Below are 25,364 nucleotides of genomic sequence, written 5' to 3' on the forward strand. Positions count from 1 at the left end.
ATCACATCCACAAAGGTCAGGTGGCTAAAGGTCCAGTCAAACCCTTACCTGTTACACGAGATTTATCAGGCCTTTATGGATATCCTTGCTCCATACAGCGATCACGATTCCAATGATATCCCTTCCTATCTATACATGAAAATATGATTACAAGATTACAACGTACATTCTATAGGAAGGTTGGGGCAAGACACCAAGGAGCTACCTTTAACACATGGTTCGACGAGTCCTGCCACATGGCCAAGAAAGGACTAAAAGGTGCCCTTTTGAATGGCTCCCATGGGGAAATACTATTAGCTAGACTTATTTACAAAGAATCCATCACCCGAGCAAAAAAAACCTGGGAAGACACAACTTGGCAGAGTTTATTGGATGCTACCCAATCCAACAATAATAAATTGTTTTGGGAATTATTAGGCAAACGAGAGAAAGAGGGCAGGACTGGTGTGAGAAGCCACATACAGCCAGAAAAATGGGTTGACCATTTCTCTGGCCTATACAGGAAAACTGAGACCCCCACAATCTTAGTTACAGGGGAAGCAGGCCAAGATTTTCCTTCTACCCCTGATGAGCATTATGGCCCAGCTCCTCTTGTAGGGGGCACACAGGTTTTTAAGAGCCACATCTGCTTTACCACCAAAGAAACAGCCAATGCTATTAATTCTTTAAAACTTGGGAAAGCTCCAGGCCCAGACAAAATCCCGGGGGATCTCTACTCGTCAGAACCAATAGTCTGGACTTGGTATATCAATACACTCTCTAATAAAATTGCCGAAGGGGGGCTGATCCCCATGACATGGAGGCGTCCAGAAATTATCTCCATCCATAAAAAGGGTGACGTAAACATTCCGACAAATTACAGACCAATCAGTTTAATCGATAACATCCAAAAGATATTTGCCAAACAACTCCTAGGCAGATTAACCAATTGGGCCAAAGATCAGAATATTCTTTCCCCTCTCCAAGCTGGATTTCGACCAAGGACCAGTACAGTAGACCAGGTCTTTAGATTGGCCATTCTGTACTGGAAGTATACAGCCTTGGCCAAACAACCATTATACATCGCCTTTGTCGATCTGAGATCAGCATTCGATCTGGTCCCGAGGGAAAAGTTGTGGGAGGTGTTACAAAAAATAGGGACTCCGGCCAATCTAGTCCAACTTTTAAAGCGGTTGCACGAGGACACATATGCGCAGGTGAGATGGGGGAACCTAGGCGAATTAATGGAAAAAATCCCCATAAATAGGGGTGTTCGCCAGGGTTGTGTGTTGGCACCATTTTTATTCTCTATCTTTATAAATGAGGTTGTACAGGTTTTAATGACGTGCCAGAATGATGCCCCCACCCTATGCGCTCAAAAAATTCCAATCCTCCTTTTTGCCGACGATTCTCTTCTTATTTCTAAATCTCCCATGGGCCTTCAAACTCTTATCAATAGATTTAACTCCTTTTGTCGAGACTACGGCCTAGAGCTAAACCACAAAAAGACCAAGCTAATGGCGTTCCGCTCAGGAGTGCGGAAGAAATGCACTATTCATCTAGAAGGGAACCTTCTGGATAAGGTTTCCTCCATAGATTACCTGGGCGTAAGGATTGCTGATAATTTAAACTGGGGAGAACAGATCAATAAAAGTGTGGGTCGCCTGCAGCATGGTGCGGCATCAATCCTGCGCTTCTACAGGGGTACGACAGCAAAAACTGTCTCCCCGGCAATCAAGATCTACATCGCCAGAGCACAGGGTGCCGCCGCATATGGAGCAGAGGTCTGGGGTTTTTCTGACTGTAACAGGCTCATTATTAGTGAGAATAGTTTTGCGAGGTCCTTGTGTGCTTGTCCTCCTAGTACTCCACTGATACCTCTGTTCTTAGACTTGGGCCTGAGATGCATAGCCGATCTAATTATCTTAAGACCATTATTATATTGGATACGACTATGGACCAACCCCGAATTAGACGTTTATAAGACCTCACTCCATGACCTGCTAATGTGTCCCAATTCAACCTCCATTCCCTGGGTCAAACATGTATCCAGTTGGTTTAACAAACTCGGCCTCAGCCACCTTTGGGAGGAACCCCACAAACTAGAAAAGGCTCACTCCATTGCGCTGAAACGCATATATTGGTCCTATGTATGTAATGACTATATTACCCACAGAACTTATGGCACCTTAACAAATCGCTTCACAGATTTTAAATGGTATCCACAATTTGAACCATACTTAGACAATATTCCTGACATCCTCGTCAAAAGCTTATATGCCAGATTCCGTTTTGGGTCGCTGCCGTTGAAGACATTGATGTGCAGATGGGGTACAAAAACAGATACAAGTACATGCCCAGCTTGTGGTGTAAAATCAGACACGATTGAACATTTTATGTTTTTTTGCCCTGCATACTCCCTTCCCAGGTCTAAGTGGATCTGTCATATTTGCCGCGATATGGGGATAAGAGATTGTGCCTCTGCCTTGAGGATTTTAAAAAGTCACCATTCTACGGTTTTAATACTAGCTGTCAGCAAATATTTATTAGTAGCATGGCGAATACGTAATTCCATTGTAAAGACTGTGTTTTGATCTAGAACCTTACTTTTATTCTCTTACTCTTACAAGAACTATAGGAAGGGGGTTGAAACCGTATTATGTGTATTATGTGTACTGAGAATTTTAATTAGACTATGTTTTTAGGAACCCATGTTCCATAATAATTTTTATCTATGTTTTATAATATTATTATTATTATTGGTTTTTATCCTTATTCTTATCATTATTGTATTTTCGCTTTGATGATCGATTGATCGAATAAAGCATGTGCTAAACAAACCCTCCTTGCATACATTATGCCTGGTACAGACCTAATGTGGCACAAGGATTTACAAAGTGGCGCAATGCATTAATTACACCACTTTGTAAATCTGGTGGGTGGAAAAAGCCATTTTAGCGCTGCTTTAGCTTAAAAAAAATTACACTATGACGGCGCTAAGGTGGAACTAGGGCTTCTTAAATCAGGCATTTAATATTTCTTTATCCACTCTGACATCAAGCAGGTGTGAGAATGCCTGGCCCAAACATCATTCTTCATCCTCGGATCAGAGCATTCTACCATTACAAAGGGGCTTCCCGTATGGGGGCCCTAACGCAACACAAGGCTCTCTGGGTGGGTCTATCTGCATTCAGCTGAACGTCTCTTCATCTCTGCTGGACGTAATGTTGCTCATGCAAAAGAATCTGTACAGCATCCTAGAAACTTTGGTGAACATAAGCGCAAACCAGGTGGACCAATCAAAACTTTTGAGAGATATTGTGTCTGAATTCCATAATACCAATAAGAGCTTGTTAGTTGTAAATAAGGGATTGGGACCTAATGTACTTCCCCACGGAACCTTAGGGGTCAAAGGTCAACCACACCATAAGAAAATGGGGCCCAGTTAGTATTGAAGGCCCCTGTTTATGTATCCAAATGCCCAAAGCTAGTCAGGAAAAGGAAATATCTTTTTTGTCCCCTTAAGTTTTCCTCAAGCTACTACCTTTCCCAGAGGTTTAAAGACTTGAGAAGAGCAAGTTCTCATAAACCAAGTGTAAGTAAAAGGAAAGCACCCCAGAATGAAGGCAAAGTCTATACACCCTTGCCAGGGTGTGCCCAGGCTTGAATGTCATTTAAGCTCACCTCTGGAGTGGTGCGGTGCCTTAGAAGCCATAGCTACCTGTACGTAGGCTGCCACAAAAGCTCAAGCAGAGCCCCTTCAGCTGTCAAATGGGCATACTAATTCAGGTAAAAAGTCTCTGGTCCCCAACAGAGGAAAGATGCCCAAACCCTCAACGCACCAAAAAGAACAGCAAAGTACCTCCCACCAGGCCAGAAAGCCCACTTAAGCTTGAGCAGGGCCCCTCTGATTTGCTATTGGATATTACTTGTCAGGGGAAAAAAAGCAAAGAAGTCACGCCCCCTAAATAGCTAAAAAAATCCTCCACATATTCCATCAAATTCCTTCACTCATATCCTCGGACAACCTAAATTCTGTGGGGTTCCAGAGTGGGGACCAAGGAATGGAAGTATCAAAAATCTAATTTATCTCCACAGGCATTGCCCAATTGGTAATAAGGGCAGGAGATGACTTGGCCACGGCAGACTTACAAACCAGTTATCCACCTAGAAGAAACTCCATTCCGATTGCCCCTAAACAAGAATCTATTCCCTCCTAACCATGCATACCGGGTTAGCTGCCAACCAGTGGGAGCAGTTTACACCCTACACATGTGATTTTCTGCATTCAATGGTTAGGAGACAATAGCAGGATAGCCAGCCCCATAAGAATCTGAGGGTGGCACTAGTAAATGGCACGCTATCAGAACAGAGATAGGCTTCAGACCGGGGGCAGGGTAACAGGTGTGCCCCCCTGTTGCAGCTGCCTGACAGGTGGGGGCATGACAATAGTCTTAATGGCTGATAAAGTGAGGACCTCTCTCCCAATCTGAGGATCCTGAGTTGGAATGTCCATAGTTTTGAGTGTCTCTTGAAAAGTGGCACATTGGAAGAAAGAATAAAGCGCTACCATGTGGTATTACTTCAGGATTCTTGGTTGCAAGAGGATAGGACCATAGAAGGCTTTGTGGCACTGAATAGCATAAGGTTGAGACAAGATAACAGCAGAGGTTCATCAGGGGTCCTAACCTTTGTTAAATGTATTTATAGCTTTTTGCAACAGTAACTTAAACACACAAAGTTACAGAACAAGAGTCAAGCTCCTCGAAGCTATCAATGCACGGTCCAGATCACATGCAGCAAATAATTATCAAATAGCATATCTTCATAAACATTCATTTGTTTGTGCTGTCCCATTGAAACCAAATTTTGAGTACAGCATGAGGAGACGCAGACAGAGGTAGAAACATGAGGGAAAAGATAGTGCACTCATCAGTTCAATAGAAGCAGGTCTGATAACTAATTACCCATGACTTACACATGCAGCTCCAGTGACATCCGCACATCAGTGGGAGAATGGGGTGTGTGCATCTTGCGTTGTACCTGCAGGTCAGTCCCAACTTAATAGGGGAGCCCAGGTATCCAGGGATCGTGACCCTGTGGGCATCATATCCCAGTATAATTGTAGCTGTTCCTGACAATACACAGCATCCGTTAGCCAGTCAGACTGCCTGTGAGCCTCTCTGCGACCCCACCGCATCCCTATCCTACGCTTGGCCAGCAGAAGCATATGTCCACCAGTTTTCGCACACCACCTGGGATGTCCTTCATGTAACCCAAGCGAGCGTCTAGAGGGGTGCAGGGAGTCACAATGCCCGCCGTAGCATCCAGCACATCAAACACCTCCCACCAGAAACTCTGCATCGCGGGACACTTCCAGACGGAGTGCAGGAAGTCTGCATCTGTGGCAGAGCACTCCAACATCTCGAATCGGTATTAAGCCCCATGCGGTGAAGGCGCACCAGAGTATAGTACACACGAAGCAGAAACTTGAAATGAATCAGGCGCAGACGATAATTGGGGACATTGTGTGTAGGAGGCTGGCCTGGTTTGTAGTGGGTACCTATGGTACTTACACCTTATACCAGGTCCCCTTATCCCTTATTAGTAAAATGTAGGCAGTGTCTAGAAGCCAGGCTCTCTAGAGGTAGCTGTGGATGAGCAGCCAAGGCTTATCTAGGAGACTTGCAAAGCTCATGCAATACCACTGTAGTCACACAGTACTCACACACATGAAAGAAAATACTCAGTGTTACAAAAATAAAGGTACTTTATTTTGGTGACACAAATACCAAAAATACCATAGAGACTATACTCCCTTAGGAGGTAAGTAATACACAAATTATGTACACTAGTATGCAGAAATATGCATAAAACAGAAAAAAGTGCAATTAGTGAAAAATCAAAATAGTTAGGAATGGGCCCAGGGGGAGCACAAACCATATACTAAGAAAGTGGAATGCGAATGTCGGTGCCCCACCTAGGCAAGTGTAGTGTGTAGAGGGAGCTGGGAGTACTAGAAAACCCCAAAGGTTAATACTGTAACCCACCCCAGTGACTAGGAAAGCAGGAGTAAATCAAAGTACCTTTCCCAGAACACACACAGAAATGAAAAGAAGGATTATGCAAGAATAAGAAGAGACTGCAAGACACCAGCGGTGGATTCCTGGACCGAAGGATCTGTGGAAGAAGGGGACCAAGTCCAAGAAGCACAGAAGAGGCCAGGAAGAACAGGAGCCCCTGCTAACCCGGATGAAGGTGCAAAAGAAGAACCACCGATGAAGAAGAACAGTCAGTACTGCTCCCAAGAAGACGGAATCGGGTTCCTGGTTGGTGCAAATGATGTCCCATGCCAGATGGAAGATTGCAGTCTGGTTAGCGTCGCTGAAGTCCGCCAACAAGCCTTGGCATACGCAAATCTCACAGTTAGCGGAAAATGGTGCAGTCCAGGCCCAGGAAGGACCAGGTGGACTCTACCCAGGAGGGGGAGTCTAAGGGGGCTCTCAGCAACTCAGAGCGCCCACAGAAGACCAGGCAGTGCATGCACAGGAGTCCCACAGCACGGGGATAAGGAATGTGCAAAAGAGTCCCACGCAGCACTACAACAAAGGCTCCCACGCTGCCGGACAACCATTCAGGACATTGTGCATCGCAGGATAGAGTGCTGGGGGCCGGAGCGGCAAGATGCATGAAGAAAATTCATGGAACGATGCCAACAAGCCTTGGCAGCTGCAAAACACATGGTGCACGGGGGTACTGTCTTGCGTGGGGAGGCAAGCTCTTACCTCCACCAAAGTTGGACAGTAGGACGTGAGGACCATCAGGACCACTTCATTCCACCACCCATAATGAGGAGTGACTCCTTCACCCAAAGGGAGATTGCTTTGCTCTTCTGGTGCAGGCTGAAGACGAGCTGTCCTCAGTGAATGCACGACCGGGAAACAGTTGCAGTTGCTGGCAGGAGCTGGAGATATAATGTTGCAGAAGGCGTCTTGCTTCTTTGTTGCAGCTTCTAGAGATCCTGAAGGGTTCAGATGCAGTTTCTTCAGTGAGAAGTCGAAGTGGAGGATGCAGAGGATTCCTGCTGGAGTCTTGCAATCCGAATCAGAGGAACCACCCAAAGGAGAGACCCTAAATAGCTCTGAAAGGGGGATTGGTCACCTAACCAGATAAGCCACTATCAGGGAGGCCTCTTACGTCACCCGCTGGCACTGGCCACTCAGATGCTCCCAGAGTTCCCTGCCAACCTTGAATCCAAGATGGCAAAACCCAGGCACCCTGGAGTGGTGATGGACAGGGGAGTGGTCTTTCCCCTTACCTTTGTCCAGTTTCACACCAGAGCAGGGACTGGGGGTCCTTGTACAGGTGTAGACTGGATTATGCAAGGAGGGCACCATCTGTGCCCTTCAAAGCATTTCCAGTGGCTTGGGGAGGCTACCCCTCCCAAGCCTGTAACACCTATTTCCAAAAGGGAGAGGGTGTAACACCCCTCTCCCAAAGGAAATCCTTTGTTCTGCCTTCCTGGACTCGAGCTTTTTAAGCAACAGGAGGGCAGAAACCTGTCTGTGAGGTGGCAGCAGCTGGGGCTGCCTGGAAAACCTCGGAAGCCTGTAATAGCAGAACTGGGGGTCCTCTAAGGAGCCCCCAGAGCGCATGGAATCATACAACGAATGCTTGCAAAAGCCTTGGGGTATGATTCCTTCATGTTTGATACAAACATGCCTATGTTTGGAGTTACCATTATGCAGCTGGATATAGGTAGTGACCTATGTCCAGAACACGTATAAAGTGGCGTCCCCACACTCACAAAGTCTGGGAAAATGGTCCAGGATGTCATGGCGGCACCTCTGCCAGCGCAGAGGTGCCCTCACACACAGGTACTTTGCACCCTGCCCTCAGGGCTGGAGGGCCTGCTATGGGGATGACTTATAATTTTATAATTGACGTGGTGCAGTGTAAATGACAGTGAAAGGGTGCCTACACCTTTTCACTCTGGATGCAATGGCAGTCCTGCAGAAGCCTTTGCCTGGGCTCCTTATGGGTGGCAAAATATATGCTGCAGCCCATAGGGATCCCCTGGAACCCCAAGTCTCTGGGTACCTAAGTACCATATACTAGGGCAGTGGTTCCCAATCTGTGCGCCGCGGCTCCCTGGTGCACCGTCAAAACTAGCCAGGGGCACCGCACACAGTTTGGGAACCACTTGGAGGTGCTTTGAATCGGTAGCTTTCATCATGGTATATATTGTAAACAGAACACCCTGCATTAATTACTGTGACCAGCAGAGGGCGCCAAAGTACCATTAATAATATCCCTATGACAAAAGAACAAAAATAGTTTCCAATAAATGATTTTCAGCAACCTGAACGAGAGAATAAAGACAAACTGTAAATAGTGTAGGAACAGGTAAATAGAGACAGACATGAGACTCCAGAGCGCCCAGCCTCTGTGAAAAATCTGAATGTGGGAACAATGAAACCAGAGTTCATTTCTCTGGCGCTGACAAAGCAAGACGGATACCAGAAAGACATAATGTATGAACGTGTCTGAGAAGAAAAGAGAATATCCAAGAAAAACTGAAAAATAATAACTGACCCATTCTAGCACAGGAAGGAGATGTCAGAAGCAGCCGCCAGATGGGTTACATCCTTTCACCAGTTTTGTCAAAGGAGGAGATGTGGCCTAGCAGTTAGAGCTGTTGACTTTAGAACTGGGGAACCAGGCTGGAGTCCTGTCGTCGGCTACCATCCTTTGATTCTGTGCAAATTACTTAACCTCATCAGTGCCTATTTGAAAATCAAGCCTGACCCTATGTAGTGTCATCTGGTGCTCTTCTAAAGCTCTCTAATGCCCTCATGGGTTTCATCCCAATTATTTTCCAGGCTAAAAATGGTAGTACTCCCGAGGCTGGGATTACGTTCCCCCACCTGCCCCAAAAAAGTAACATAATGGGGAGCCGTGGCCAACACGGCCAATAGGTTAAAGGAGCCGGGGATCGAAAAAGTTTGGGAACCACTGTACTAGGGACTTATACGGGGGCACCAGTATGCCAATTGTGGGTGAACCAACAACCTATTTTAAAAGGAGAGAGCATAACTACAGCTGAATTTCTATGGTTTTGTGTGTGTAACTTTAGTACCTAACTATAACGTACCTGTAACCTTTGTTTTTTTTCTGTGGATTTGTAAGGTTTTTTAAATGCTAATTCCTAATTATAACGTCCCTTTGACCTTTGTTTTTTTCAGTAAATTTCTATGATTTTTTTAACGTAAAGTAATTTTCATTACTATACGTTAATCAAACCTCCACCACTCATGGCCTTCCATCGTGTGTGGCAGGGGTTGGCCACAGAGACTGGCCTGCAGCAGGGTCCTGCTGCCAACCCCTTATAACCACACAAACCTGTCCTGCGCACAGCCTTTGGTCGTATGTGGCAGGAGTTGGCCACAGGACCTGTCTCTCTGGGTGTGAGAGGATGTTCGCTGGGTGTGACTGTCTGTGTCTGTCTGGGTGTGAGAGGGTCTATGTGGGTGGGAGAGTGGGTGTAAGAGGGAGCACTTTCTACTGGTTAGTTAAGTGTTACCTCATTGGGTGACTGGCCCATGTGGGGGAGGAGGGCCATGCAACCCCCTTCCCCTGACCGTTTTCGGCCTTGAGGACCCCATCCCAAGGGGCCCACTACAATTCAATAGGGAGTGCGGCCCCCCTCCCTGGGCTGACCTTGGGCCCAGGGTCCTCATTCCCCAGGGCCTGGGCTTCATTAAATGGAGGCCTCCACCCCGCGCTGGTCTCAAGTCAGTAACCAGTCAAAGGTTTATTTTATACATCAAAGTGTGAGTGTGTTTGGTCATGGTCTTAGGTACAAAAGGCTATACAGATACCCAGTGACAAATAATTGGAGAAACCTGCTGTGTAAAGGTAGGCATTAAGACATTCTAAGACGGCCGCCGTTTTAATTATATAATGGGACCCACTTTTGCAGGAAACCTCGCGAGAATTAACTTGTGCTGGACAAATGTGCGAGCTCCTCTCTGCCCACTTCAACAATGAATTCTGAGGAGACTAATGTCTTCTCTCAGAGACTCTGCATTTTCTTCTCAGCATTCCTGGATGAAGTAGTGATGCTCGACATTGGCAAGTTCATCAAAAGCGGCAGTGTTCCTGTATTGCGCTGTCTCTGCTCATCCAAACCCCTCCTCCAGCTTTCTTAGTGGGAGACTGTGAGCAGTGTCTCTCATGCACCACTTGCAGTAAGAGTTGCATTGTTTCTGCACATGTTCCTTTAACCTATGTTTTTTTCACTGATTTTTACGTTTTTTTTAAATGCATGCGGCCAACTGTTGGCATGCATACAGCCCCTCACCACCCACGACTTTCGCCTGGGCGTGAGTCATGGCATTAGATGCAGGGCATGTCCTGTAGCCAGGCACTGTGCCCAACCCACTACGTGCTGCCAATCACAACCTGTGCACGGCCTCAGGCCGTGCTACACCGGGGGGTTTGCTGCAGCGCCTCTGAACCCCCAATTTGCAGCCAACTTCATGCACAGCCTTTGGACATGTGTAGCAGGGGGTTGGTTGCACAGCATGCCTCGTGGCCAGGCCCTACGCTCAACCCCCAAAGTGCAGTCAATCCCATGCTGCACAGGGTCTTGGCCATGCACTGCAGGGGGTTGGATGCAGGGCCTAGCCACAGGCCAGGCACCGCCCCAATTGTCCACGTGCTGCCAAACCCACACCAGGCTGGTTGAGTGAGTGTGTGTATTTGTTTTTTCACTGGGCCACGCATCCGTGGATCCATCACAGATTTACACTGGGGGTCGTGCTGAGCCCCACGGTAGATCCGTGGATTCTCCCAAAAACATTCTGGGCAATTTTTTGCCCAAGAGAGGTCCTGCAAGGATCCACTTGTCCTATGGGGTCAGGATCCCCCTATCCTGACCTCTATCTCACTTTCCAATTTTATTTTTCCCTCCCTTCACTAAGCCGATAAACAAAATGGCGGCTGCAACTTTTCTCTCAGGTGGCTGCCAGACAATCAGGGCATTGCGTTGGCATGTCGATCTGCGAATCCACCAAGGTACAGGTGGATCTTCTGATCTGAAGCCACCGAAACCATCTGCGGCGTTCCCCAGGTTTCCTCCCTCAGCCCGACCCTCTTCAACATCTACATGGCACCGCTCGCCAACATCGTCCGATCACACAACCTCAACATCGTCTCTTACGCCGACGACACCCAGCTGATCCTCTCACTCACAAAGGACCCCGCCACCACCAAAATTAATCTCCGCAATGGAATGAAGACCATCGCTGACTGTATGGAGAGCAGTTGCCTGAGGCTGAACTTGGACAAGACGGAGATCCTCATCCTCGACTCCACCCCCTCCGCCTGGGACAACTCCTGGTGGCCGGCCACCCTAGGAACCGCACCAATGCCCATCAACCACGCACGCAACCTGGGATTCATCCTGGACTCATCGCTCACCATGACCCAGCAAGTCAATGCCATTTCTTCATCCTGCTTCAACACCCTCCGCATGCTCCGCAAGATCTTCAGGTGGATCCCCACCGAAACTAGAAAGACGGTCACCCAGGCCCTCGTCAGCAGCAGACTGGACTACAGCAACGCTCTCTACGCGGGAACAACGGCCAAACTCCAGAAAAGACTGCAACGTATACAGAACGCCTCCGCACGCCTCATCCTCGACATCCCACGCCGCTACCACATCTCAGCCCACCTGAGAGACTTACACTGGCTCCCCGTCAACAAGAGGATCACCTTCAAGCTCCTCACCCACACCCACAAAGCACTCCACAACCCCAGCTAGGCTTACCTCAACGAATGACTCACATTCTACACCCCCAACCGTCAACTCTGCTCCGCCAACCTCACCCTCGCCACCGTTCCTCGCATCCACAGGACTACAGCCGGTGGCAGATCGTTTTCCCACCTCGCCGCCAAGACCTGGAACTCCCTCCCCATCCACCTACGACAGACCCAGGACCTGCTGACCTTGAGGAAACACCTCAAGACCTGGCTGTTCAAGCAGTAGCATCTACCCCGACCCCCCCACCACCCCTCCCCCTCAGCGCCTTGAGATCCTTGTGGGTGAGTAGCGCACTCTACAAATGATTGATTGATTGATTGATTCCACATCCATAAGAATACACATTTCTTTTACCTTTAATAACTCTAAAACTACTGAACAGATTTATACTCCTGCATTCATTATTTGTTTAGCCCTGGGAAGGTGGGGGCCCCAGGGGGAGTGTGCAGCCCCCGCATAATTCTTTCTTTAGTCCCAGGAAGGTGGCGGTCCCCAGGGCATAAATAAGCCCTAGGAGGGGGGCCCCATGCGCCCCGTCCTTTATTTTTCATATGCCCCTGGGAGCTGGCCCACCTGGAGGCTTTATTAAAACAAGCACAGGCCTTTTTAAAAAATATATAGACTTAGCAAATTTGCAGCAAACCTTTTTTTTAAAAGTGCTTTTTTGCCCTGGGGGTTCCGCTGGGACCCCAGCAGCAGAGCTAAGGGGTCAGGGTGTCCCTATCCTGCCCCTTTTCTTTTTTACCTTTTTTTCTGGGACACGGCCGAAGCCAAGTTCCAAGATGGCTGCCAACGCTTCCTTGTTGAGGTGTTGGCAGCCAATCAGATCTCAGCATGAGATCGGAAGAGTTTGCGGAGCTTTTGCGTCCCTATAAATACAAATTTGAATTTTCTTCAATATCTCGAAAACTACTAAATGGATTTACACAAAATAACCAAAATGGCTCTTCCTGTACCAAGGGCTAGCTTCCTGCCAAATTTTGTGTAATTCCCTCCAGCAGTTCAGGCTGCAGTCAAAATACCCATGGAAAAATGCATGGGGAATATGCGTTTTGGGACCCTCCCTTTTTCTTAGCCCCCATTTTGACGGATCACCCCGACACTTACCAGACAGCAGCTGAAGTGAGCATTGTACTTTTTGGGAAAATTTTGTGAAGAATAATCAACCAGCACCAAAGGTATAGGCAAGTAAAAAAACACTTTTTCTATAGAAACTAGGTGCTAACTATAACTACCCAGTAGCAGCCACCACAAGGTAATATATATACATTCACTTAAAAAAACAAAGGTTACAGGGACGTTATAGTTAGGTTCTGAATTTACTCGCACAAAGACAGAGAAATTCATCAGTTATAGTTAGTTATTTCAAATAACTATAACTCATGGCGTAAGGTAACTATAACTTATGCTCATACCTATTGTGTGTTCAGTAAGCATCGGTAGTGTGGTTAGGCCTTTATGTCTGTCACTGGAGTGGTGCCTACCTGCCTACCCACGTAAAGGTCTGCTGCTGTGTACTTAAATCACCCTTGGCCTGCGTTCTTGATGCTTCTCTGTCCCCTTGCAGCCTGAGGGCTCCTCTGAGCCCCGGCAGCCTCAGTTCTTCTCTGAGCTGAATGTAGTGCTGGGCAGTGGCTTATACTTGTGTGTGTATGGTGGGCACCAGTCGAAGTGGGTGGTATCACAAGGTGTCCATAACTTTTTAATTTAAGAAAAACAGTTCCCCTACTTTTTGTGCCAGGATGGTTAATTCAGAGAGCTGAAATGCTTCAGCTGAAATGTAAGGCTGGCAGGAAGTCGCCTGTGCTGTGAAACAGAGGGAGGGACAGAGCTTAACAAGACATCTTGCCAGGGTGCCTGCTTGTGTGAAGAAATGTAGATGTGCACAGTTGATTAATCTGCAAATGTGAATGGTGGAAGCCCATATTGGCTTTAATTGATGGAATCATTTGATGCTTCCTGATGACAGAATTATGGGCCTCGTTTAAACATACAGGGGCATCAATCACGATGCGCCAGTTTGCTTGCGCCAACCTCCACCCGCCTAACAACACCATGGTACCACTGTATTTACAATACAGCGGACCATGGCGCTCATTAGCACAACTGCATCAGAATGTCTGACACAGTTGTGGCGCTTTGCTGGATTAGCATCAAACATTTTGACGCTAGTCCAGAAATACTTAGAGGGCTCCATTGAAAACAGCACAGCATCACCACGCCTCCCCTGAGCAGGCATTAAAAAATGACGCTTGTAGATTTTACTGCGCCATTCCTGCGGGCCTCCTAGCGCGTGAACGTCTCCCTTGCAAACATTATACCTGGTGCAGGTATAGTGTGGCACAAGGGTTTACAAACTGGTGCAATGGTCCCAATGTGCCTGTTTGTAAATATAACACGGGTGGGGCACTGTTCTGGCCACCATAGCAACAAAAGAAATGAAGCTACAGTGGCGCGGGGGCTTGTAAATGAGCCCCTATGTTTTTTGAGTGGTAGTGCGAGGGAGTTATCAGCTGAGCTGTGAAGTGAATGCTTTTAAAGGACAGCTCTAAAATCATTGCACTATGTAGTCTGGGTATTACTAACATCTATATTTTAGAAGAACTTTTTTTAAAATTTTAAACCTTTTGCGCATTTTGTAGCATTCTGTGCATAATGCAAGTATAAAATAATGACTTACATAGTCACAGTGCTGTTACAGACTAATGCCTCAAAGCACTAAACATACAGATGCCACTATTCTTCACAGCACCAACCAGGGCTAACTTCTGTGGCTCTCTGGATACAGACATATACCTCTGCAGTGCATTACCAAATAGAGGTTTCATAATGTATGGTAGTGCATTTCCCACTAATTAACTTAAAAATGTGCCTTATTTTATATGTAGTGACCTGAAGGTGGAAGACCGAAAACTTACAGAATATTTTGTTTTTTTTACCCACACCTTTGACCCTATCCCTAAGCTCACTCACCCAGCCCATTTGCGCACAGCATCAAGGTTCCCATACTTCTTTTAATGCACTTTGACCACTGATGCTGGGATATTTGTATGCCTGCGCATTGGTACATAACACAAAGGTCTGTGGCTTCAATTTTGGAAGTGTGGGGCCTGGAAAGGCTAGTGGATTTGAGGTCTGCAATACCCAGACAGGAAAAGTGGATTGCTAACACACCCTGGAGAAAGGGGAGCAGAGCATCTTCTCTGCACATTATAGGACTCTAATTCCAATTACTGGTCAGACCATTAATTGCATGTCGTCACATAGGAAATGACTTTGAGTCTGTAGTTTCGGACAATCTCCACCAGCGGGGACATGTTAGTGTTGAAAAGTGTGGGGCTGAGGAAGAACCTCGGGGCAGGGTGCAGTGTATTTAAAAAGTTAAACATGTACTTTCAAATGTTGCATGTCCAGGTTGTGAAAAATATCCTAAATTGATTTTTCACTACTGTGAGGCCTACCTCTCATAGAATAACTTTGGGTTCCTTTATTACAGTTCAGTTGGGAGCAGACAGGAATGTTGAGTTTGGTGTCTAAAGAATAGTCATTTAAAACCCTATTTAATGGTAAAGTCAGATTTTGAGTCACAATTCTGAAAACACCACATTTAGCGAGTTGGTATTTTCTCTTCCTAATTATTTTGTAAATTCCAAGCACCTCTGGGGGTGGAAGCCTCTAGAAACGTCTCCTACTTCCAAGTAGGCACCAGGTATAAATATTGGACCCTCAGACCCAACTGCTCTGTTAACCTCTGGACCTTCAGAAGACTCAGGACTGCGTCCTGCCCTGCAAGAAGGACTGCTACTCTTTTGCCTGAGTTAAAAGGATTGAACATGCATCTTGAACCAAGGACCACCAGAGTGACTCCAAGGGCTGCTTGACTTGCCTTTCAATCAGAGCCTGAGGGAAAGAAAAAGGGTACAACCACCTTGGACCCAGCACCTGGACTCTGCCTCCTGTGAATCTTGCCCCACCAAGTGATGCCACCCAAGTCCTGGACCATTGGAAGTGTCCCTGAAGGTGCTGTGTCTGCCCAGCAGTGGTCCATAGCAGAACTGATGCATGACGTATCACCTCACAGCTCCTCAGAACACTCGATGCAGGACCTCACACCACTGCCCACAGCTCCTCGGAAATGCCGCTTCGTGAGACATCTCTACTCAGGGGACGCACCTGGAACTCTGAAAGGGAATACATATCCCAGACTGCTTTGTGGCCCCAGGAGGCGGCCATCTTACCAGCACCTGCATCCACTTGACCAGACCATCGAGCAATATATAGCGCGTGGGGGCACTTTGCGGCGCAGGACGTGTCTGGGCAAAGCCCGGGCCAAGGTCGGGCCCGTACACACCGGTCGTAGCCCAGAGGAGGCTGGGCTGGGCCACTCCCCTAACATGTTTTCTAAGCAGGCACTGTTGACTCTTGCCACTATTGTATCTTCTTGTAGGTGTATCATTGAACTAACTCTCTATAGAACACTTATCCATCAATTATAGCTTCAATGGGCAAAAGGAAAGCAATAGAGGGTGGGGCAGGGGCGGTGTTAAAAACTAAGCGGAAAAGACATAAGCATGCAGCCTCTGTTATGGACAGAATTGACAACCTTCTTGACGAATGCGAAGGAATTTTAACTTCCTCCCCGGACAGCAGCCCCAACGGAACTGGGGGAGAGTGCTCCAGTCAGGAAGGGCGCTGGTCACAAGAAAATTGCTGACATATTTGTAAAACGCGGCCAACAGGATATAGTCTCCACAGGGCAGGGGGAGGGTAGGGATGTCATCACCCATGCTCGCCCATTATCAGCGGATAAGCCTCCAACTGATCCCAGCGACCCTATTCAGTGTATCAACCGCTTTACGCCTTTAATAAGTATCTCAGAGTCACATGACGGCCCTGACCCAGGCATCAGGGTGGGTGGGTCAGTCGATGTAAATGAGCACTCAGCCCAGTCAAATGCACAGCACATGTTATGCATACAAGACTTAAAGAAGGAGGTGTCAGAACTCAAGTCCATGGTCAATTCCTTACTTGCAATAGTCAAGCAGCTAATTTTTCCAGATATCACTGTCTCAATAAATCATAACTGCAGCCCAACGCCAAACCAATCAAATACCATGACGAAATTGCCCACAACACTAGCAAACAGTTGGGCTGACCAACCTCTCTGGCTGATGCCAAGATCAAGAAATCCGATCAGCCCCCCCACCCAACACAATAGCTTAAGGCAGGGAAGGCATTCGATGCCTGCTATCAAATTACAAAATCCACAAGCAACACTGATCCTAAATACACTGCACAACCCGTCATTGACCGACTCCAATCTACAAGGACTGTTCTAATGATCAATGTTCCCATGGTACACCCACCGGCACAAAGAGAAGGGGGAGATTCCATCAGAAATAAAGCAATTCATTGGATTCGCCACGTAAGAGGCTGTTACTCTGTAATACGTGAGGATATAATTGATGCCGTCAGAAGGCCCGACCTAGACACACACTTTGTCATTTTACAGTTGACATTTAGGGATAGGAGTATGGTGGACAACCTGGTGGCCCTAGATGCAAGGACAAGTGCTCCAGGGCAATCCTGTATCCATTTCAAATACCCTAGTCCACCTGTATACTATAGGGCTCGTCCCATCCACTGTCCAACAGGTAAGCCATCTGCTCTTAGCGAGAATGATTGACTTAAAACACCATCTGAAATACATCTTGAACTTCCTCCTGACTTACATGAAACAACTGTCTCTGGTCTGGCTGTAGTCCCCAGTATTGCCACCATAAGCACTCACGTTTCTTCTCCTTACAGATTCCACCAGACCACCCGTGACCCATTGCATAGCCGTGATAACATTGTACATTCTTTCCCCCACGAATCTCACTTATTAATCCAGGAACAGATAGCAAAGCATGAGAAATCTGCACCTAGGACCAGGTCAGGTCCCCCAGATGGTTATCATAACTCGATACAGGATTCACTGGACAATAGTGATGAAGACCCCTCTCCTCCCAAGTAACCCCACCTGTTAAACCAACCTCTGGTAACCAAACTCTCAAATATGTCAGTGGACAGGGCTGTCCATCTAACCACTGGGGCACGACTTGTCTCATGGAATGTGGCAGGTCTGAGATCTATCCTCCCCCTCCCGTCCTTTACCTCCTTTATTGAGGAACACAACATATGTCTTCTTCAAGAGACATGGTCGACCGACCCACTCTTTCGAACTGGCTATTCCAACTTTTATATCCCTGCTCTGCCCAGTACCAGGGGCAGGCCCTCCGGGGGTCTAGCCATTTGGACTAGAACATCACTAAACTGCTGTATATCACAGCTATCCATTGATTCCCCTGACCTGCTAGGTCCCCGCCTATCATTTGGGGCTGATGCAGTTGTGATTATTTTTTAACATCTATACAAGACGGGTTGGGGGGGGGGGGTTGGGTTTCCAAAACCCTCTGCATTCTGGAGGCATTTTTGCAAAACTGTCCCCGGCATTACAAAATTATTTTGGGAGGCGACTTTACGTCACATTTGAACTTCTTGACTGGGATGATCTTAAGGTCCACCCACGAGGAGGATCGGGTATGGTCTATCCCTGCCCAGGATATCCCGCCGATTAAAAGGTGGTCACAAGTTGCTGTTCAAGTAAAATCATTGACTATGGAATTCGGACTTAGGGCACTCAATGTCAGGACCAAATCAGACACTAAGGGTTGTCACATGTTTAACAAAGTCAACCACACCAGTAGAATGGATTATTGTCTAGTCGACATAAGATTATGGCCTTTAGTCATTGACATGATGGTTACGGAGAGATCTGAAAGTGACCATAATCCTCTTTCAGTCCACTTGTCTCTCAGTCCACTTCAACACCTCAGTTAAAGCACCAAAGGGAATCACTCTGGTTAATGACAAACGCCACCTAAAGTGGAACCAGGTTCTGGCTCGACCTACACTCATGGGCGCTGCTAACGACACCTTGAGGACCACATTGACAGGCTTAGAGGTGGGCTCCGCAATCCCCAACGAGGAAATAAGCTTAATTCACACCTCATGCTTTAAGGGTATTGCGGCCCTCTTCTCAGCTGACATAGCCTCTGATAGTAAAAGGCTCAAGGATAGGCATCACTGATTTAACAAAGAGTGCTGCTCCTCAAGCAAGCATTTAATCCAAGCTATCAAATCTAAGGATGTAAATGCAATTAGCTCAGCCAGAAAGTCTTACAAATCAGCTATCAACAAAGTTAAGCGTGAACAAGACGACAAGCAGTGGGCTGCTCTTAGTGACGCTGCACAAGAGAGGAATTGCAGCACATTTTGGTCCCTGGCAGCACACGGCCCTGCAAACAGCGAATCGATCATTACAACTGATATTGCACCAAAGGACTGGGTAGACCTCATTAGTGGGCTGTACTCTTCCGACCATGATAGTACTACCTCTCGACATAAGTACAATTGCTCAAATATTACCCTAACACCCACCCCTCCAGTGTTGCAACTGTTTTCCCAAGCGGACATAGCATATTCTTTAGGTTCTCTAAAGCGTGGTAGGGCACCTGGTGCGGATGGTGTTCCAGCAGACCTATTTCTAACAGATTTAGCAATCTGGTCAAGATATATCACCATCATAGCGAATGCAATAGCATCTGGGGCGCCAATCCCTGAGTCTTGGAAGGGAGCCATTGTTGTCGCAATTTTCAAAAAAGGCGACAGAAGCCTCCCCAGTAACTATAGGCCAATTAGCTTAATAGACTGTGTGCAGAAAGTGTTCTGTCACTGCCTTCTGGGCAAGATTCAAGACTGGATGATGGAACACAACATCCTTAGCCGCCTCCAGGAAGGTTTTCGCAAAACAAATATCTACCACTGAGCAAGCCCTCAGGTTTCTGCTTTTATACTGGAAAACCATTTTTATTGGAAAAGGGAACCTATATGTTGCTTTTGTGGACTTGAAATCCGCATTTGACCTAGTACCCCGTAACAAGTTGTAGGACGTTTTTTCCCTAATGGGAATCCCCGAGCACATTCTTGTATTACTAACTCGGCTCCATGAGGGTAACTATGCACGTGTCAGGTGGGATGATAGGGGGTAGATAACTGACAGAATTCAGGTGTCAAGGGGTGTGCGACAAGGGTGTGTCCTTGCCCCCACCCTGTTCTCACTGTACATAAATTGTATCGTCCACTCTTTACTCAGATTGGAGGCTGACGCACCATCGCAAGGCACACAGAAAATTCCAGTCTTGGTCTTTGCAGACAACACACTCCTGTGTCCAAGACCCCAAGTGTGTTTTGAGGAATTCTGCTCCACACGGGGACTTGAAATCAATGCTTCTAAAACGAAATTGATGACACCTAATCTACACAGATCATTTAGAGGAAAGTTTACTCTCGAGGAAACTCCACTTGAAAAGGTTGGCACTTTTAGTTACCTGGGCATAATGTTAACTGAAAAAATGTCTTGGAAATCACAAATTGCAAAGCAAGCACTGAAGTTAAAGCAAACAACGGGGGTCTTAATAAAGGACTTTAACCTCTTACATACTACACCAATACACCCCGCAATCCGGAAACATGAAACCAAGGCAGTGAGTTCAGCCCTCTACGGGGTTGAACTTTGGGGCTATGCCAAAGCCCAAGAAGTTTCTTAAGAAATCTAGTGTCCCTCCCGCCAAGTAGTCCACTGTTCCCCCTTTTTAAAGACCTAGGTATAAAACACATTGACCACAAAGCTCGCCTACGTCCCCTCTTGTACTGGTGGCGTCTTTGAACCACCCCGGAGCTTGCCTCCTTTGCTATAGCCCTGCAGGTCATCTTAGAACCTGACCACACTCATAGCATCCTCTGGTTCAGACACATCAAGCAGCTACTTTACTTGCTTGGGCTTAGAGAACTCTGGGATTCCCCAACCACTACTTCCTTCCCTTCAAAAAGTGACCTAAAAAAATTGTACTGGCATATGGTAGACTCTGAAGGCATGAGGGTTGCTCTTCACTCTACACTATCATGTGACTTCACCAACCTAAAAGAAACATGCAAATATAAAGCTTTCTGGGACATAATCACGGTGCCAAGAAGAAGGAAGTTGTACATCCAGTTGCGTATTGGCACCCTGCGATTAAGACTATTTTCTAGTCGCTGGTCACATGACAAAACAACCATCTGCCCAGCTTGTAAAGCACCCACTGAAAACCTCCCTCACATCCTATTTGTCTGCCCTGCATACACTGCTCCACACAGGAAATGGCTGGTCCCGGCCTGTAGACTGCTGGGAGTTCGCAGGTCTGACTTAGCTCTCCGAATTCTCAGATCAGACACTCGCCCGATGCTAGTGATTGCTGTTTCTACATTCCTTGGAGCAAGTTGGATTGTCAGAGGGGAAACTTCCATCTGTATAATGGTTTTAGCAAGTATTAACTTACTCTGGGAGTGTATTTAATTTTATTATTTTATCTAATCACGTGTACTGTATATATTTTATTTAATTCTATGTAATTATTTATTGTTGCTGTGCTTTTGTGGCTCTTGTAGCCGAAATAAAGTTCTTTTGACTGACTGACTGACTCAGGGCCTTGCATCGCAGCCCCATATCTCCTTGGAACCACCGCTGTGTGACGCACTGGGATGCAGAACCTCGCATCACCCCCACAGCCCATCGGAACCACCGCTGAGCAACACATCCTCTGCGCAGGAATTTGCAACACTCTGCAATCCAGATGTAAGGTACTTTTCTGAGCAGGCGTAACTGGGTCCCTGTATTCAGCCCATGCTCCAATGCAGCCCGACAGAATTTGAGACTTTGTACCGATCCGGGGTGACCAGATAACCACAGATGGCGCTTTTTGCTTCTAAGCACTGTTTTCACTACAACCTTTAAAATTGCATATTTCTTGTTTTACTGATTGGACTTTGGTAATTTTTATCTTAAATAGTGTACTACATTTTACTCTAAGTTGGTGTGGGATTTTCTCTTGTGTTGTGTTTTCACTTTATTACTGTTTGAAGTGCTGCATAAATACTTAACACATTGCATTTACGTTAAGACTGATTTCTTTTGTGCCAAGCCACCACAGGGTTGAGTACAGGTTAATTGGCAGTTTGCTTCACAAGAATTGTGGTTGCTGCTTGAGCAGGGTTTCATCCCCTCAACCAGTAACCCGATTTTCTTCTTTGGTGTTTAGAAGTGAGATAAGGGTTTATGTTTCTGAAGTACCATACAGTGATTTTGTGTTGCACTAAAATCCCAGATAAATAGTTTTAGACCATTTCAAATTTCTTTTAAACTCTCCTTGATGAGCCTTTTTTCTTTTTTAACAAATTTATTTTCATTCTACCTGACTGTCTGTGACCATACCTGCAGTAAACTAATTCAGTCTCACAAACATGAAGGACTACACAGTGTCTGAGTTCAAGGAGTTCTGCATGGAAAGAGGACAAACAACCACCAAAAAGTAGGAGCTTCAGAAAGCTGACGACCTGGACAGAAGCTCACTAACTGCTGACAGCATTGGGTGACCAGGATGAGGAACATGATATTGAGGGGTAAGGAGAGGACCTGGATGCAGGTCCTTAGATGCAACAGACAGGGGTGGGGGTGACTTGCCTTCTGGATTGGACCTCCTTGCTGGAGTTGAGAGCAGAGAGTGTCGCTTAACAAGGCCTGTTCCCGGAGGAGCTGGCGGACAAGATAGGGATGGAGCTACAGTGACACAATGAGTACAGGAACCGCATCTGGTCATACCCGTTGCACTGAGGGTGTCGCAAAAAGTGATGGGTGGAATGTTTGAATTAATTTAAGCCATATACTTTGCTGTAGTAGTCAGCAACGCCTGCATTGCATGTTCACTCCTTCATGCTTATTTTTAAATTAGGTTCAAGTTATTTCAAAACAGGGAAACTGTACTTCCTTTCAGATAAGACTCCAGGAGATGTTGCTCATCTCCAGACAGCGGTCTGTCAGACAGACAGGCTCCGTCTGTACAGCCGTCCTCTGGGTATTTTGTGGAGCACTTCTCCCTAATCAAAAAGAACTTTGAACTGGAACAAAACGTAAGTCAGCAGCCCTCACTACAGATAAAGCAGAGAGGAGGTGTGTATTCCCTGTCTGCATTTTCAGTAGTTTTCACTGCGTACGTCCTTTCTAAACTATCTTCCTGACTCAGGTCCTCATTACGAATTAGGTGGTCAAACTCACAGTGGCAGTCAGACCACCGCACTCCTGGGGGTCCAACTGCCAGATTACAAACCAGGTGGTCGGACCGCCACCAGGTTTACGGATCCCGATGGAGTGGCGGTGGTCAGAGTCCTGGTCAGCCACAGCTATGCTCATGGCAGCACCACCATGCTGATCACAAGTCCACTTTCTGCCAGCCTTTTCTTGGAAAGGCTGGCCGAAATCCAGCACTGGAGGCCACGGGGGCCCCTGCACCACCCATGGCATGGCCAGTGCAGGGGGCCCCCCTGCCTGCACCCTTAGGCTGTGCGCATTCTGAGGTCATTGCCGTGACACTGTTTCTGCTGGGTGAATGTTGGACCGCCAAACTCATAATAAGCCCCTCAGTCTTCATGTACTGATGCTCCAGGAACTTTTAAACCATTGGCTATGGAGGAGCCAACAGTAACATTTACCCACTAGCTAGTGCCAACTGTAAATGTGGCACCCCAAGGCACCTTCCTTGGAACATTTTCTGGACCTGCGGACGATCAGAAGAAGGCAGAACACCCTGCCTGCGACTTGAGAGGAGCCCTGAAGGACTGGACTTGCACCTTCTTGTACCTAGGACAAAGATGAGAACTCCAAGGGTAGGTGTGGCTAAAAAGACACAGCAAGCAGGAAGATGCTTTTTATCTGAAGTAATCAGTTGACCAATAACAACTGGAGCTCAGCTTGACCTTGTTGGTGGCCTTTGCTGGAGTGAGTCAGGTTATCTAAGTGTTGGCACGGAGTTCCTGGGAGCACTGAAGTGACCAAGAAGAGGTGCTCCAGAAACCCTGAAAGATTAACATTTTTGGATTTCTGAGACCTCCAAAGCTGTCAGGGGGACGTCACACATTCAAAGTTTCAATGATACTTCACTGAGTACAGCTTCGGGCTTGCCCTACTGGAGGAGTTTGGGCTCCATAAGAAAGGTAAAATATTTTTTCAACATTTATTCAAGGTTTCTTGGCATTACATGCAAAAACACAAAGGAAACCTCCTTTTTTTTTTAGCTCCCTCCCCCAACAAACCAGGGAATGTACCAGCAATCCAAGTCTTTATGGTCTATTTTTCAGTCCTACAGTGTCTCTCACTCCTCTTGGGTTCCTCCTACTGAACTGGGAAGATGCAAGAACGTTTGCTGACTTCCAGACGTTACTGTATTGCACAGAGGGCTCTTTCATATTGTGGGAACTAGATCTAATGGTCCAGAGGTGGGTCACCTAATCCCTGTCCTCCATCAGGCCCTACTAGGGGCCCCAAATCTCAGTCAATTTGCCCAGGCATGCTCGGGCTTTATAGATCTGCTGTTCAGCCATCATGCACCAGTCAATGTTGTTCTCCCACCTGGTCGCTGCTGGTTCACTGGCTGCCCCCATAGTTTAACAATAGCCCCTCCAACCAACCATCAAGACATTACAAAAGATAAGTGCGTATCTGTCCAATGTTTGCTCTCCCCAAATTCCAAGTAGAACAGCCCTGGCGATGAGCTCTAGTGGCTGTTCAAGGGCTGGTGGTATCCTGTTCTCGACTCCCCCTCCAAAAAGATCGCAACTTATGACAGTTGCACTGTGTGTGTCTCAAAGTACCCTGTTGTGTGCACCCCCTCAAGTAATGATCCGTTGCTGACGTGCCCATCGCAAGTAGCTAAATCCTTTTGTAATATGCTCTCTGCAGGATTTTAAGTTGAACAAGTCTAACCCTTTTGTAATTGCAAGCTTGTGAGGCATCACCTCATGCATTATCTTCGATGACTCCTAAGTCGCCCCCCTCTTGTTGCATAGTGCCTTTGGGGGTGAGCTGGGGGCCAGCAGTGTTTTATATATTAGTGGGATATGATGGTGGTGTAATGGGGCCCCCAGTACTCTATATTTTAGGGGGCTTCCATCAAGTATGTCCTCAGGTGTGTCTGTACATCTTGACATAATGTATTTGATTTGAGATACTGCAAGTATTGGGACCCTGTAAGCTTGAATTGTGCCTGCAGGTCTACGAATGACATTATGCCTGACTCCGTCCATATGTCCCGCACCTTCAACAACCCCAAGAAGTCCCTGTTCCTACTGCCCTCCACTGTATACACCGCAGAGATGCTGCATCCTGCAGGAGCATTTGTGATTTTGCCTCCCCAATCACTCTTATTAGTGGTTTTCCTCCATGGCCTAATCACCAACGCTGTTGGGGGCGGTATTGAGTCCAATCTTACCCTCCCATACAGCTGTTAGACAGACCCCCACGGAATCATGGCCTGTCGGTCAGCCATCATTGTGGGCTTGCGTTGCTCTGTGAACAATCAGTCATTTATTACCACTAGTAGGTCACCCACTAGTAGAGAGGAGGTTTGGTAGTGCAATGCCGTTG

This window comes from Pleurodeles waltl, chromosome 2_2, assembly GCF_031143425.1.
Source record: "Pleurodeles waltl isolate 20211129_DDA chromosome 2_2, aPleWal1.hap1.20221129, whole genome shotgun sequence".
NCBI classification, from domain to species: domain Eukaryota; kingdom Metazoa; phylum Chordata; class Amphibia; order Caudata; family Salamandridae; genus Pleurodeles; species Pleurodeles waltl.